The following is a 12,744-nucleotide window of genomic DNA, read 5'->3' as shown; positions in this document are numbered from 1 at the left end:
GCCTGAGCCCAGCAGGTCGAGGTTGCAGTGGCCATGAGCGTGTCACTGCACTCCAGTCTGGGCAACAGAGTGAGACTCCAACTCAAAAAAAAAATTAGGACACTCAAAAAAAAAAAGAAAGAGTGGCTATATAGTAGTAAGATGAATATAAGATAAATATAGTGCTTAGATTTAAGGTACAGGTTATTTTTTCAGGTAAAAAGAAGAATTCAAAGCCGGGCTCTGTGGCTCAGCCTGTAATCCTGCACCTTTGGGAGGCTGAGGTGAGTGGATTGCCTGAGCCCGCGGGTTCGAGACACGCCTGGGCAGCAAGACCTCATCTCTACAATAAATAAAAAAATCAGCCGGGCGTGGTAGCATGCGCCTGTAATTCCGACTACTCGGAAGGCTGAGGTGGAAGGATCACCGGAGCCCAGCAGGTTGAGGCTGCGGTGGCCGGAAGCGGCCACTGCACTCCAGTCTGGACAACAGAGTGAGACTCCAACTCAAAAAAAACCAAAAAAAACCAACAACAACAAAAAACAAACAAACAAACAAACAAAAACACGCCTGCAATTGTATGTTTATTGCAGCACTATTCTCAATAGCAAAGTCATGGAATCAACCTAAGTGTCCATCAATGGTGGATTGGAAAAAACAAAATGTGGTACGTATACACTATGGAATACCATACGGCAATAAAAAAGGAACAAAATCATATCCTTTGCAGCAACCTGGATAGAGCTGGAGGCCATTATCCTAAGTGAATTAATGCAGAAACAGAAAATAAAATACTGCATGTTCTCACTTATCAGTGGGAGCGACACATTGGGTACACATGGACATGAAGATGGAAACGACAATACTGGGGACCTCAAAAGGAGGGAGGGAGAAAAGAGGCCATAGTACCTATTGGGTACTATGATTACTATTTGGGTGATGGGTTCAATGGAAGCCCAAGCACCAGCATTATGCAATATACCCATGTAACAAACCTCACGTGTATCCCCTGCATCTAAACTAATAAAGCAAAACAAATACCTGAAGTTTTTAGTTTTCCCAGATGATCATCAATTTCCAGAAATGCTCTGGGTTTTCACTGTAATTTTCTAATTAATCAGATGAACTCTGTCCTTCAAAAATGGTATGACCAGATTGTTATATCTTACTAATTAATCCTGCCCTAAGCCTTGGCAAGTCTCCTTCATAACTCATATACCAAGGTCCTAGCCTGCTGATTAATCAATAAGTCTGCCCAGAGTTCTGACAAGTGAGCTGAGACATTGGTTTAAAAATAAAATAATATGCGCCTGATTTTGATATTAAAAGGTAGTCATTTTCTCAAGAGTATGCTAATTCCATAAGAAATAATAAAATTGCCTTGCATTTAGAGACATGTGATTGCAGAATCTACCAATTAACCTCCTTCCAAAAGTTTAATTCTTCTAATGCAGAAGAATTTATTTAATTCAGATAACTCTATCCCCGATCTTTTGGTGAAAAAAAGTCTTACACGTATTCAGAAACCAGTAGTTTTATGGACATTTTCTTAAGCCAGATACATTATCTGGGATGAGAAACAAAAGTTGAGTCATGTTTTTCATTTTTGCTGTGACCCAGTGCCTACTAGATGTGTGTGTATGTGTTTACTTACATGATACAGAAATTCCTGTAAGCCATGAATAGCAAACTTGGGGCAGCCAAGGTTATTTCTTTCTTTCTTTTTTTTTTTAACTGCAGCACTTTATTTTTCCTTACACAATGACATGTTTCTGGGGCCTAATGTTCTCACATAACAGTAGAAAACCAAAATCTGCTGTCATCTCTTAAAGAATTAAGAATTGCATACAAAAACCTTACATAAATTAAAAGGATGAATAAATTTACAGGTGTAAATGCAAACCGCTTCCAATTCAAGACAAGCAACAACCCACGGTATTCTGGCAGGAAAACAGTTAGGAAACTGGATCCTAAGGCTGGGACCTTTCCAACCTAGACCAGCTGGCAAGACAGAAATGACAACTTGTTCAGCTCTTGCCAATCTCTAGAGAAATCCTGGAATATTCAGCTCTGACACATTAATACCCTGCACAGATCAAGACTCTTGGTCACACAGATTCACAGATCACGGACTTCTCTTCCATAAGCATGTTCTCACCCAAATACCAAGGGAACAGTTAACTTGAATACAAGGTCAAAAAGCAGCAACGAGTTTTATGATCCAGTGCTGATATCATACAAGCTTCAAGTCAAATTTCTTTTCAAAGGCGATTCCAGTTTCGTGAGGCTAGCATGAGGTGTATACATTTGCCAGGGCAAATTTACACTTATGAATTAACTCATGCAGCAAATGCTACGCATCTGCTCGCAGTCTGTTTAGAAGCATTTGCGGTGGACGATGGAGGGGCCTGACTCACCGTATTCCTCCTACTTGCTGATCCACATCTGCTGGGAGGTGGACAGGGAGGCCAGGATGGAGCCACCGATCCACACGGAGTGCTTGCGCTCAGTGGGAGCAATGATCTTGATCTTCACGGTGCTGGGCGCCAGGGCAGTGGTCTCCTTCTGCATCCTGTCAGCAATGCCCGGGTACATGGTGGTGCCACCAGACAGCACTGTGTTAGCGTACAGGTCCTTGCGGATGTCCACGTCACACTTCATGATGGAGTCGAAGGTGGTCTCTGGATGCCGCAGGATTCCATGCCCAGGAAGGAGGGCTCGTTGCCAATGGTGATCACCTGGCCATCAGGCAGGTCGCAGCTCCTCAACAGGGAGGAAGAGGATGCGGCGGTGGCCATCTCCTGCTCGAAGTCCAGGGCAACGTAGCACAGCTTCTCCTTGATGTCGTGCACAATCTCCCGCTCCGCTGTGGTGGTGAAGCCGCAGCCACACTCTGTGAGGTTCTTCATGGGGTAGTCAGTCAGGTCCCGGCCAGCCAGGTCCAGACGCGGGACGCCATGGGGGAGGGCGAAGCCCTCGTAGATGGGCACCGTGTGGGTGACCCCGTCTCCAGAGTCCATGACAATACCAGAGGTATGACCAGACGCGTACAGGGAGAGCGCGGCCTGGATGGCCACATACAGGGCCGGGGTGTTGAAGGTCTCAAACGTGATCTGAGTCATCCTCTCTCTGTTGGCCCTAGGGTTCAGGGGGGCCTCGGCCAACAGCAGCGGGTGCTCCTCGGGGGCCACACGCAGTTCGTTGTAGAACGTGTGGTGCCAGATCTTCTCCATAGCGTCCCAGTTGGTGACGATGCCATGCTCCATGGGATACGTCAGAGTCAGGAGGCCTCGCTTGCTCTGGGCCTCGTCGCCCACGGAGGAGTCCTTCTGACCCACGCCCACCATAACTCCCTGGCGTGGGGGACGCCCGACGACGGAGGGGATCGCGCTCGGGGAGCGTCATGCCCTGCAAAACCAGCTTTGCACGTGCCGGAACCCTGGTCGATGACGAGCGCAGCGATTTCTTCTTCCATGGCGATGGGCGGAGATGCGGGGCGGCTGGCGCCAGGAGAACGCGGAGCGCGGGGCCAGCGGCGGCCAGTGACGGTTATTTCTTTCTCTGTTCTTTTCTTTTTTTCTTTTGAGTTGGAAGCTCACTCTGTCGCCCAGACGGGAGCGCAGTGGCCGCTCCCGGCCACCGCAGCCTCGACCTGCTGGGCTCCGGCGATCCTTCCGCCTCGGCCTTCCGCGTAGCTGGAACGACAGGCGCGCGCTACCACGCCCGGCTGATTTTTTTGATTTCTTGTAGAGATGCGGTCTCGCCAAGTTGCCCAGGCGGGTCTCGAGCCCGCGGGCTCAGGCCCTCCACTCACCTCAGCCTCCCAAGGCGCGGGATTACAGGTTGAGCCACCCAACCCGGCTGACGGTTATTTCTTAAATAACGAACTGAAATGTGTCTTCATATTGCTGTTTCTAAGCTCATTGACAATGTATGAAAAATGTATTACACGATATAATATTGTATACTACATACTGTGTGATAGAAAATATATGAATATTATATTATCCATAAAATTAAATACTAAACTATTAAAAAATGAAAGGTACCTTCATAACAAGTTCTTAAACTCTAAGCCAAACCAACTTAAAATACGTTGATTTGATTATTTCTGTATCTAAGTTTAATTGATATGTATCTATTGTATTTGTTTTCCTTTTTTTAACCTTTCGTTTCTTTCCCTCCTTTGCCCTTTTTTACTTTTTTCTATTCACAACTAAAGCTGACCATTTTTTTCTGTCATATTCATTCATTTATTCAGTTATTTCTTTATTCAGTAGGCATTTATTGAATGCACTATTGTACTGGGCCAGGTGCCAGGAAGTCAATGGTAAGCAAAACCCAGTTCCTAACAAATATATACATAATTTTCTTAAGTGCAATAAGGCAGAAGACTAGGTTGCAGTGACAGATGATAGTTAGGGGTATACTTCGGGGAAGATCTTTTAAAGAGTCAATATCTGGCAGGGTGTGGGGACTTACACCAGTGATCCCAGCACTTTGGAAGGCCAAGTGGGAGGATTGCTTGAGCCTAGGAGTTTGAGATCAGCCTGGACAACATAGCAAGACTCTGTCTCTACAAAATAAATATATAAATTAACTAGATGTGACGGTATGCACCTGTAGTCCCAGCTACTTAGGAGACTGAGGCAGAGGAATTGCTTGAACCCAGGAGTTTGAGGCTGCAGTGAGCTATAATTCATGGCGCCACTGCACTCCAGCCTGGGCAACAGAAAGAGACACCGTCTGTAAACAAATAATAAAAAAGAGGCAATATTTAAACTTAAGCTTGAAAGACAAGAAGGAGCCTACATGGGAAACATAAGCGGAAGCATGATTCAGTCAGAGGGAACATGACAGGCTCTAACTTGAAGGGGTGTTGTGTTTTTGACTAGAGCTGGAGGTTAAAGAGGTGGACAAGGGACAAGCTGGGTCTTGTTGATGGATCGTTGTGAGGAGTTTAGGTCTTACTTAAAGTATAATGGGAAGCCAGCAAAGGGTTTTCATTAAGTGAGTAACTGAGTCCAGTGAGTAAGGTTCCAAGAGTGGAAGCGGGGAGCTCAGTATGGAGGTTGTCATAATAGTCCAGGGGAAAGTTGAGGGAGGTGACAGTGGAGAAGTGGGAAGTCAAGAGATTTCAGATATGTTTGGCAGGGTCACAGAAATAAGCATCCTGCTGAGGAATTAGACCTGGAGAGATATAAACTGGTGGTCAGAGCCTGGGTGTGGTGGCTCATGCCTGTAATTCCAACACTTTGGGAGGCTGAGGCAGGAGGATTGCTTGAGCCCAGGAGTTCAAGATCAGTCTGGACAACATAACAAGACCTTCAACTCTACAAAAGAAAAATCAAAATATTAGTCCGGCATGGTGGTATGCACCTGTAGTCCCAGCTACTCAGGAGACTGAGATAAAAAGATTTCCTGAGCCCAAGAGGTCAAAGTTGCAGTGAGCCACGATTGTGCCATTGCACTTCAACCTGGGTGACAGAGTGAGACTCCCAACTAAAAAAAAAAAAAGCAGTGTTCAGGTTTTTGGCTTATCAATTGGATAGATAGTGGTGCCCTTGTGCCATAATTTTATTGAGATGGGAAGGACTTGGAAATGTGTGTGTGTGTGTGTGTTGATCATGACTTCAGTTTTAAACATGTTAAAGTTGAAATGCCTGTGAAATAATTGAGTAAAAAGTTGGATAGGTGTGTGTATGGACTTCAGGAAAGAGGTATGTGGGCAGGAGATATAAAATTTGAAAGTCATCAACATAAGGATGGTGTCTACATACTAGGAGATAGATGGGATCACTCAGGCAGAGACTATACCTAGAGAGAGAAGAGGGTCCAGAAATAAGCTCTGAGAGTTGCAACATTGAGACCTTGGGTAGAAGAGGAATAGGCTGAAAAAGACACTGAGAAGGCACCCACGAGGCAGATGAAAGCCCTGAGGGAATATCACATATGCCAGGAAGGAACAGCTTTGGGAGAGTGATCAACTGAGAGCTGCAGGAGGCACTCAGAGACCACCTGTCAACCAGCCAAGAGCAGACGACTGTTTTCCCCAATTATGTTTCTTAGAACAGGGGTCCCCAACCCCAGTCTGTGGCCTGTTAGGAACCGGCTAGAACGGCAGGAGACGGGCTGTGGGTTAGAGGAGCTCCATTTTCCCTCAGATCAGCAGCGGCATCAGATCCTCATAGGAGCGGGAACCCTATTGCATGTAAGAGATCTAGGCTGGTGCTCCTTATGAGAATCTAGTTCCTGATGATTTCCCCACCCATGTTCATGGAACAATAGTCCTCCATGAAACCAGACCCTCATGCCAAAAAAGTTGGGGACTGCTGTCTAAGAGAGTGTTAACTATCCCTGACCTTAGTAAGAAAATGTGAAAATTAGCTGTCAGCTTCTCAATCTTTTCATGATCTGGCTGGTTTCATCTGGCTTGTTTGGGATTAGAAAGCATTATATAGGACTTATTTGTTGTATATGTGAATTTTAACAATTGTAGAGTTGTAACAACTTGACTTCATTGGGACCAGAATAATAGCATAGTCAGAATTTAAGTGTGCCTAGGCTAGAAACTAAACATTAGCTTTTTCATAGAGCAATAAATAAGAAGGGGTAACATCCCTCAGAAAAAGTTTCTGAAAAAAAATTTTTTTTTTGAGTCACAATCTCACTCTGTTGCCCAGACTGGAGTGCAGTGGCACGGTCATGGCTCACAGCAGCCTTGACCTCCTGGGCTCAGGTGATCCTTCTGCCTCAACCTTCCAAGCAACTAGGACTATAGGTGCATACCACCACACCCAGCTAATTTTTTTGATTTTTTTGTGGAGATGAGGTATCACTACGTTGCGTAGGCTGGTCTCGAACACCTGGGCTCAAGTGATTCTCCTGCCTCGACCTCCAAAGTGCTGTGATTACAGGCATGAGTCACCACTCTTGACCTGAAAAAAAATTCTTATTGAACTTTTAATTTTAAGAGAATTGTAGACTCAAATTCTGTGCACCATGGGTCTTTCTTTTCCAGAGACTCATCCACGTCAGGTCTTTCTGGTATATTTCTTCCTCTATGCCTCTCTTCTTCTTTCTAATAGACTTTGTTTTGAAACTTAAAAAAAAAAAATTCTGTGTTCCTTTTACACAGTTTCCCCCAATGGTAACATTTTGCAAATATAACAACCAGGATATTCACATTGACACAGTCAAGTTACAGAACTTTTTCATCACCACAAAGAGCGTTTGTGTGACTCTAAATGGTCACATCTGCCTCCCTGTTTCCACTCCCATCCCTTACCCCTGCCATCCGCTAATCTGTTCTCCTTTTCTACAATTTTGTCATTTCAAGAATGTTATATAAATGAAATCACACAGTTTGTCATCTTTTGAGATTGTCTGTTTCACTCAGCATCATTCCCTGGAGATTCATCCAAGTAGTTGCGTGTGTCAATAGTTCGCTCCTTTTTATTGCTGACTAGTTTCCGGAGTATAAATGTGACATCGTTTGTTTAGCCGTTCACCTGCTAAAGAACGTCTGGGTTGTTTCCAGTTTTTAATTATTCTGAACTAAAGCCACTATGAACATGTGTGTACAGGCTTTTGTATGAATGTTTTTTTTTTTTTTTATTTCTCTGAGATAAATAAATGCTCAAGAATGCAGTGACTGGGTCATATGGTCATTGTATATTTAGTTATATAAGAAATTGCCAAACTGTTTTCCAGAGTAGCTATACAATCTTATATTTCTTTTTCCTTTTTTTTTTTTTTGAGTCAGAGTCTCACTCTGTCGCCCAGGCTGGAGTGTAGTGGCACACTCACAGCCACTCCAGTGTTGACCTGCTGGGCTCCAACGATACTTCCGCCTCAGCCTTCCAAGTAGCTGGAAGTACAGGCACTCGCTACCATGCCTGGGTAATTTTTAAAATTTATGTATTGTAGAGACAAGGTCTCACCCAGTTGCCTGGGCTGGTCTTGAACCTGCAGACTGAGGCAATCCACTTGCCTTGGCCTCCCAAAGTACTGGGATTACAGACTGAGTCACTGAGCCCGGCCCTATTTTATATTTCTACCAGCAATATATGAGAGATCCAGTTTCTTCACATCCTCACCAGCATTGATGTTACAAATATTTTAGCAACTCTGATGTGTATGTAGTGCTATGTCATCGTGGTTTTAATTTTTGGAGATGATGAACATATTTCATGTACTTATTTGCTATTGGTATATCCTCCTAAGTGAAATATTTCCTCAAGGGCTTTGCCCATTTTCTCTTTCTTTCTTTTTTTTGTGGAGTGGGAGTCTCACTCTGTCGCCCAGACTGGAGTGCAGTGGCCGCTCCCGGCCACCACAGCCTCGACTTGTTGGGCTCCAGCTATCCTTCTGCCTCAGCCTTCCAAGTAGTTGGAACTACAGGTGCACGCTACCACGCCCAGATAATTTTTGATTTATTGTAGAGACGAGGTCTCACCAAGTTGCCCAGGTGGGTCTTGAACCCGCGGGCTCAGACAATCCACTCGCCTCAGACTCCCAAAGTGCTGGAATTACACCGAGCCTAGCCGCCTTTGCCCATATTCTAATGGGATTTTCAAAAAACTGCTGAGTGTTGAGAGCTTTCTATCTATTCTAGATACTACTAGTTTGTTGGATACGTGCTTTGTAAATGGAAAATTTTCTCCCAGGCTATTGCTTCTCTGTTCACATATGCTTAGGTAAAAGTCTGCCATTTTATTATTTGTGTTCTGTTTATTTTCTTTGTTTCTCATTCCTTTTTTCTGTTTTTCTGTGGGTTAAACACTTTTAAGGTTTACTCTTGACTTAATTATTTTTTAAAATTTGTCATAGCCTTACTCTGTCACCCATGCTGGAATGCAGTGACACAATCACAGCTCACCACAGCCTCGACCTCCTAGGGTATGACAATCCTGCCTCAACATCTCAAGTACCTGGGACTGTTGGCATACCACCACACCTGGCTAATTATTATTATTGCTATTATTTTAGAGACAAGATCTTGCTCTGCTACTTAAGCAGGTCTCAAATTCCTGGACTCAAGCAATCCTCTTACTTTGGCCTCCTAAAGGGCTGGGATAACAGGTGTGAGCCACTGTGCTCAGCCAATCTTGATTTATTTATACCATTTTGAGTATATTTCTTTGTACAGTTTTCTTAGTGGTTGCTCTAAGTATTACAATATTTGTAAGCAAAGTGTTATTGTTCTACTGGTACCTGGTTTTCCAATTCAAGTGCAGTGTAGAAAACTTACCTCCATTTAGGTTTCTTTACCTTTCTCACTTTAAAAATATATGTGTCCCAAGTATTTCTCTTACTTTCACTGATCACCACACCAGGTGGTGTTATTTTTGCTTCACCCATCAAATGTAATTTTAAAAACTCATGAGAGATAGAATAGTCTATTATATTTACCCTCATTTGTACTTACCTTGCTGTTCTCTCTTTTCAAGCATTCTTCTGTTATCATTTCTTTTCTGTTGAAAGAACTTCCTTTAGTCATTCTTTAAGTATAGATTTGCTAAAAACAAATGTTCAGTTTTTCTTCATTTGAGAATGTCTTTGTTTACCTTTCATTTCTGAAGGATGTTTCCATTGGATATAGAATTTGTGAATGACAGTTGTCTTTTCTGTAAGTACTTGAAAAACATTATGCCACTTACTTCTGTCCTTCATGAGTTCAGAAGAGAAATCTACTTTCACTCAAACTGATCTTTCCCTCTAAGTAATACATTATTTCTCTCTGGTGCTTTTAAGAGTTTGTCTTTAGCTTTCACAAGTTTGATTATGATATGTCTTGAAGTGAATTTCTTTGGGTTCATCCTACTTATTATGGGTCACTCAGCCATTTGAATCTGTAGGCTTATGTCTTCCACCACATTTCACATAATATTTCAGTTTTCTTATCTTTCTCCTCTTTGTCAAGTATTCCAATGATGCGATGTTCTCTTTTGTTATTGTCCCACAGATCTTCAAGACTCATTTTATTTCAGTCTTTCTTTTCTCTTGTTCATATTTGGTAAATTCTGTTGATCTACCACTGATTCTATCCTCTATCATTTATGATTTTTACTCTCCTATTGAGCCAATCACTAGGCTTTTATTTTTGGCTATTGTATTTTTCATTTCTATAATTTCATTTTTTTTATAACTTCAGTTTTTTGTTGAGATTTTCATTTGCTTCAAGATAATTTGTCATTACTTGTTTAAGCATTTTTATAAGGACTGCTTTAAAATGCTTGTTAGATCATTCCAACATCTAATTCATTTTAGTGTTGACATCTACTTATTGCCTTAAAAAGCCCAAACAGACTTTATTTTTTAAAGCAGTTTTAGGTTCACAGCAAAATTGAAAATAGTGTTCTCATACAATCACTACACCTATGCAGGACCTCCCCAACAATTCAACATCTCAAACCTGAGTGGAACATTTATTACAATTGATGAGCCTACATTGACACATCATCATGTCTCAAGCTCCATAGCTTACATCAGGGTTCACTCTTTGGTTGCATATTCTGTACATGTTGAAAAATATATGCTGGTATGTATTAACCATTCTAGTATCATACAGAATAGTTTCATTCCCCCAAAAGTCCTCCGTGTTCTGCTTATTCATCCCTGTGGTCTGCTGGCAAACACTGGTCCTTTTACTTTCTCCATAGTATTCCTTTTTCTAGAATGTTATAGAGGTGAAATTATACAGTATGTAGTCTTTTCAGACTGGTCTCATTCACTTATGCCTTTCGGGTTCCTACACGTCTTTCCATGTCTTGATAGCTAATTTCCAGTTATGCAAGGTTGGCTCAATGTTCAAAAATCAATATTTAACATGAAAGGTGGATACACCACAGTCTGTTTATTCATTAACCTACTGAAGGACATCTGGTTGTTTCCAAGTTTTGGCAGTTATATATGCTGTTAAAAAATTCGTGTACCAGGTTTTGTGTGGATATTAGTTTTCTTTTTTTTTTTAATTAATCAATATTTTTTTTTATGGTTTTGTGGGGTACAGTTAAGGGTTAGGTGTACTATTATGTTTCATTCAGGCACCCTTGGCCTTGGCCTCCCAAAGTACTGGGATTACAGACTGAGTTGATAAGAGGTGTTTTCCCATCCCCAGACAGATATTTGCTACTGTTAATCCCATCCCCCCCCCCATAGTTTCCCAGTACTGTCAGTCATTTTCTTATAGTATTACATTGGATGTTCAAGGTCCATTATATGAGTGAGAACATGTGATACTCGGATCTTTGTTTCTGTGAGAGGTCACTCAGTATTATAGACTCTAGTTCCATCCAGGTTGCTGCGAAATTCATGATTTTGTTCTTTTTTATAGCTGCGTAGTATTCCATCATGTTTATGTACCAAATTTTTTAATCCAGTCCTTTTTTGATGGGCAGCATGGTTGTTTCCAGGTTCTTGCTATTGTGAACAAGGCTGCGATAAACATACGTGTGCAGGTATCTTTTTTATAGAGTGATTTGAGTTCTTCAGGGTATATTCCCAGTAGGGGAATTGCGGGGTCATATGGAAGGTCGATTTTTAGAGCTTTTAGGAATCGCCACACTGCTTTCCACAGAGGTTGCACTAGTTTACACTCCCACCAACAGTGTAGAAGTGTTCCCTTTTCACCACACCCTCTCCAGCAGCTGTTATTTTTTGAGTTGTTGATAATTGCCATTCTGACTGGAGTTAGGTGGTATCTCAGTGTGGTTTTGATTTGCATCTCCCTGATGATTAGTGAGGTTGAACATTTCTTTATGTGTCTGTTGGCTGCTCGAATGTCTTCTTTTGTGAAGTGTCTGCCCATATCTTTTTCCCATTTTATAATGGGGTTGTTTGTTTTCTTCTTTTCAGTACGTTTCAGTTCCTTGTAGATCCAGGATGTTAATCCTTTGTCAGACGTAGAGTTGGCAAATACTTTTTCCCAGTCTGTAGGCTGTCTCCCTGCTCTCTTGATGGTTTCTTTGGCTTTGCAGAAGCTTGTCAGTTTAATAAGGTCCCATTTGTCTATCTTCTCTCTTATGACCTGTGGGTTTCGGGTTTTGTACAGGAATTGGATGCCAGTTCCGATTTCCATGAGGCTATTTCCTTCCTTTTCTAAGGTTCTTATGGTTTGAGGTTTTACATTTAGGTCTCTGATCCATTTGGAGTTAACCTTTGTGCATGGGGATAGATAGGGGTCCTGTTTCAATCTTCTGCACGTGGTCAGCCAGTTTTCCCAGCACCATTTACTGAATAGGTTCTCCTCTCCCCAGTGGTAGGTGGTGGGGGCTTTGTCGAAGATGAGTTGGTTGAGAAATTAAAGTTTTGCTTCTGGAATCTCAATTCTGTTCCATTGATCTATATGCCTGTTCCTGTACCAATACCAAGTTGTTTTGATGATTGTAGCTTTATAGTAAAGTTTGAAGTCTGGTATTGTGATACCACCTGCTTTGCGTTTTTTGCTGAGGATTGTTCTGGCCATTCTTGGACGTTTGTGTTTCCATATGAATTCCTGTGTTGTTTTTTCTAGGTCTGAGAAGAATGTTGTTGGTAATTTAATGGGTATTGCATTGAATTTGTAGATTGCCTTAGGTAAGATGGACATCTTCACAATGTTGATTCTTCCGATCCATGAGCATGGGATATTTTTCCACTTGTTCATGTCGGCTTTGATTTCTTTGAGCAGTGTTTTGTAATTTTTATTGTAAAGGTCTTTCACATCTCTGGTTAGGGAGATGCCAAGGTATTTCATTTTTTTTGTGGCTATTTGAATGGAAT

The 12,744-nt window shown here is 42.2% G+C and overlaps 1 pseudogene across 1 annotated transcript; it reads right to left on the bottom strand.

Moving 5' to 3' along the window:
- Positions 1-2,355: 2,355 nt before the first annotated feature.
- Positions 2,356-3,454, bottom strand: LOC103253734 (annotated as a pseudogene). Its single transcript, XR_002481594.1, has one exon. The product of XR_002481594.1 is annotated as an actin, cytoplasmic 2-like (transcript).
- Positions 3,455-12,744: the final 9,290 nt, after the last annotated feature.

Source organism: Carlito syrichta, unplaced genomic scaffold, assembly GCF_000164805.1.
Source record: "Carlito syrichta isolate Samal-C Ts95f unplaced genomic scaffold, Tarsius_syrichta-2.0.1 Scaffold249669, whole genome shotgun sequence".
In the NCBI taxonomy this organism is placed as follows: Eukaryota; Metazoa; Chordata; class Mammalia; order Primates; family Tarsiidae; genus Carlito; species Carlito syrichta.
Note: the sequence above shows the minus strand (reverse complement) of the source record. Positions and strands in the feature narration are given on the sequence as shown.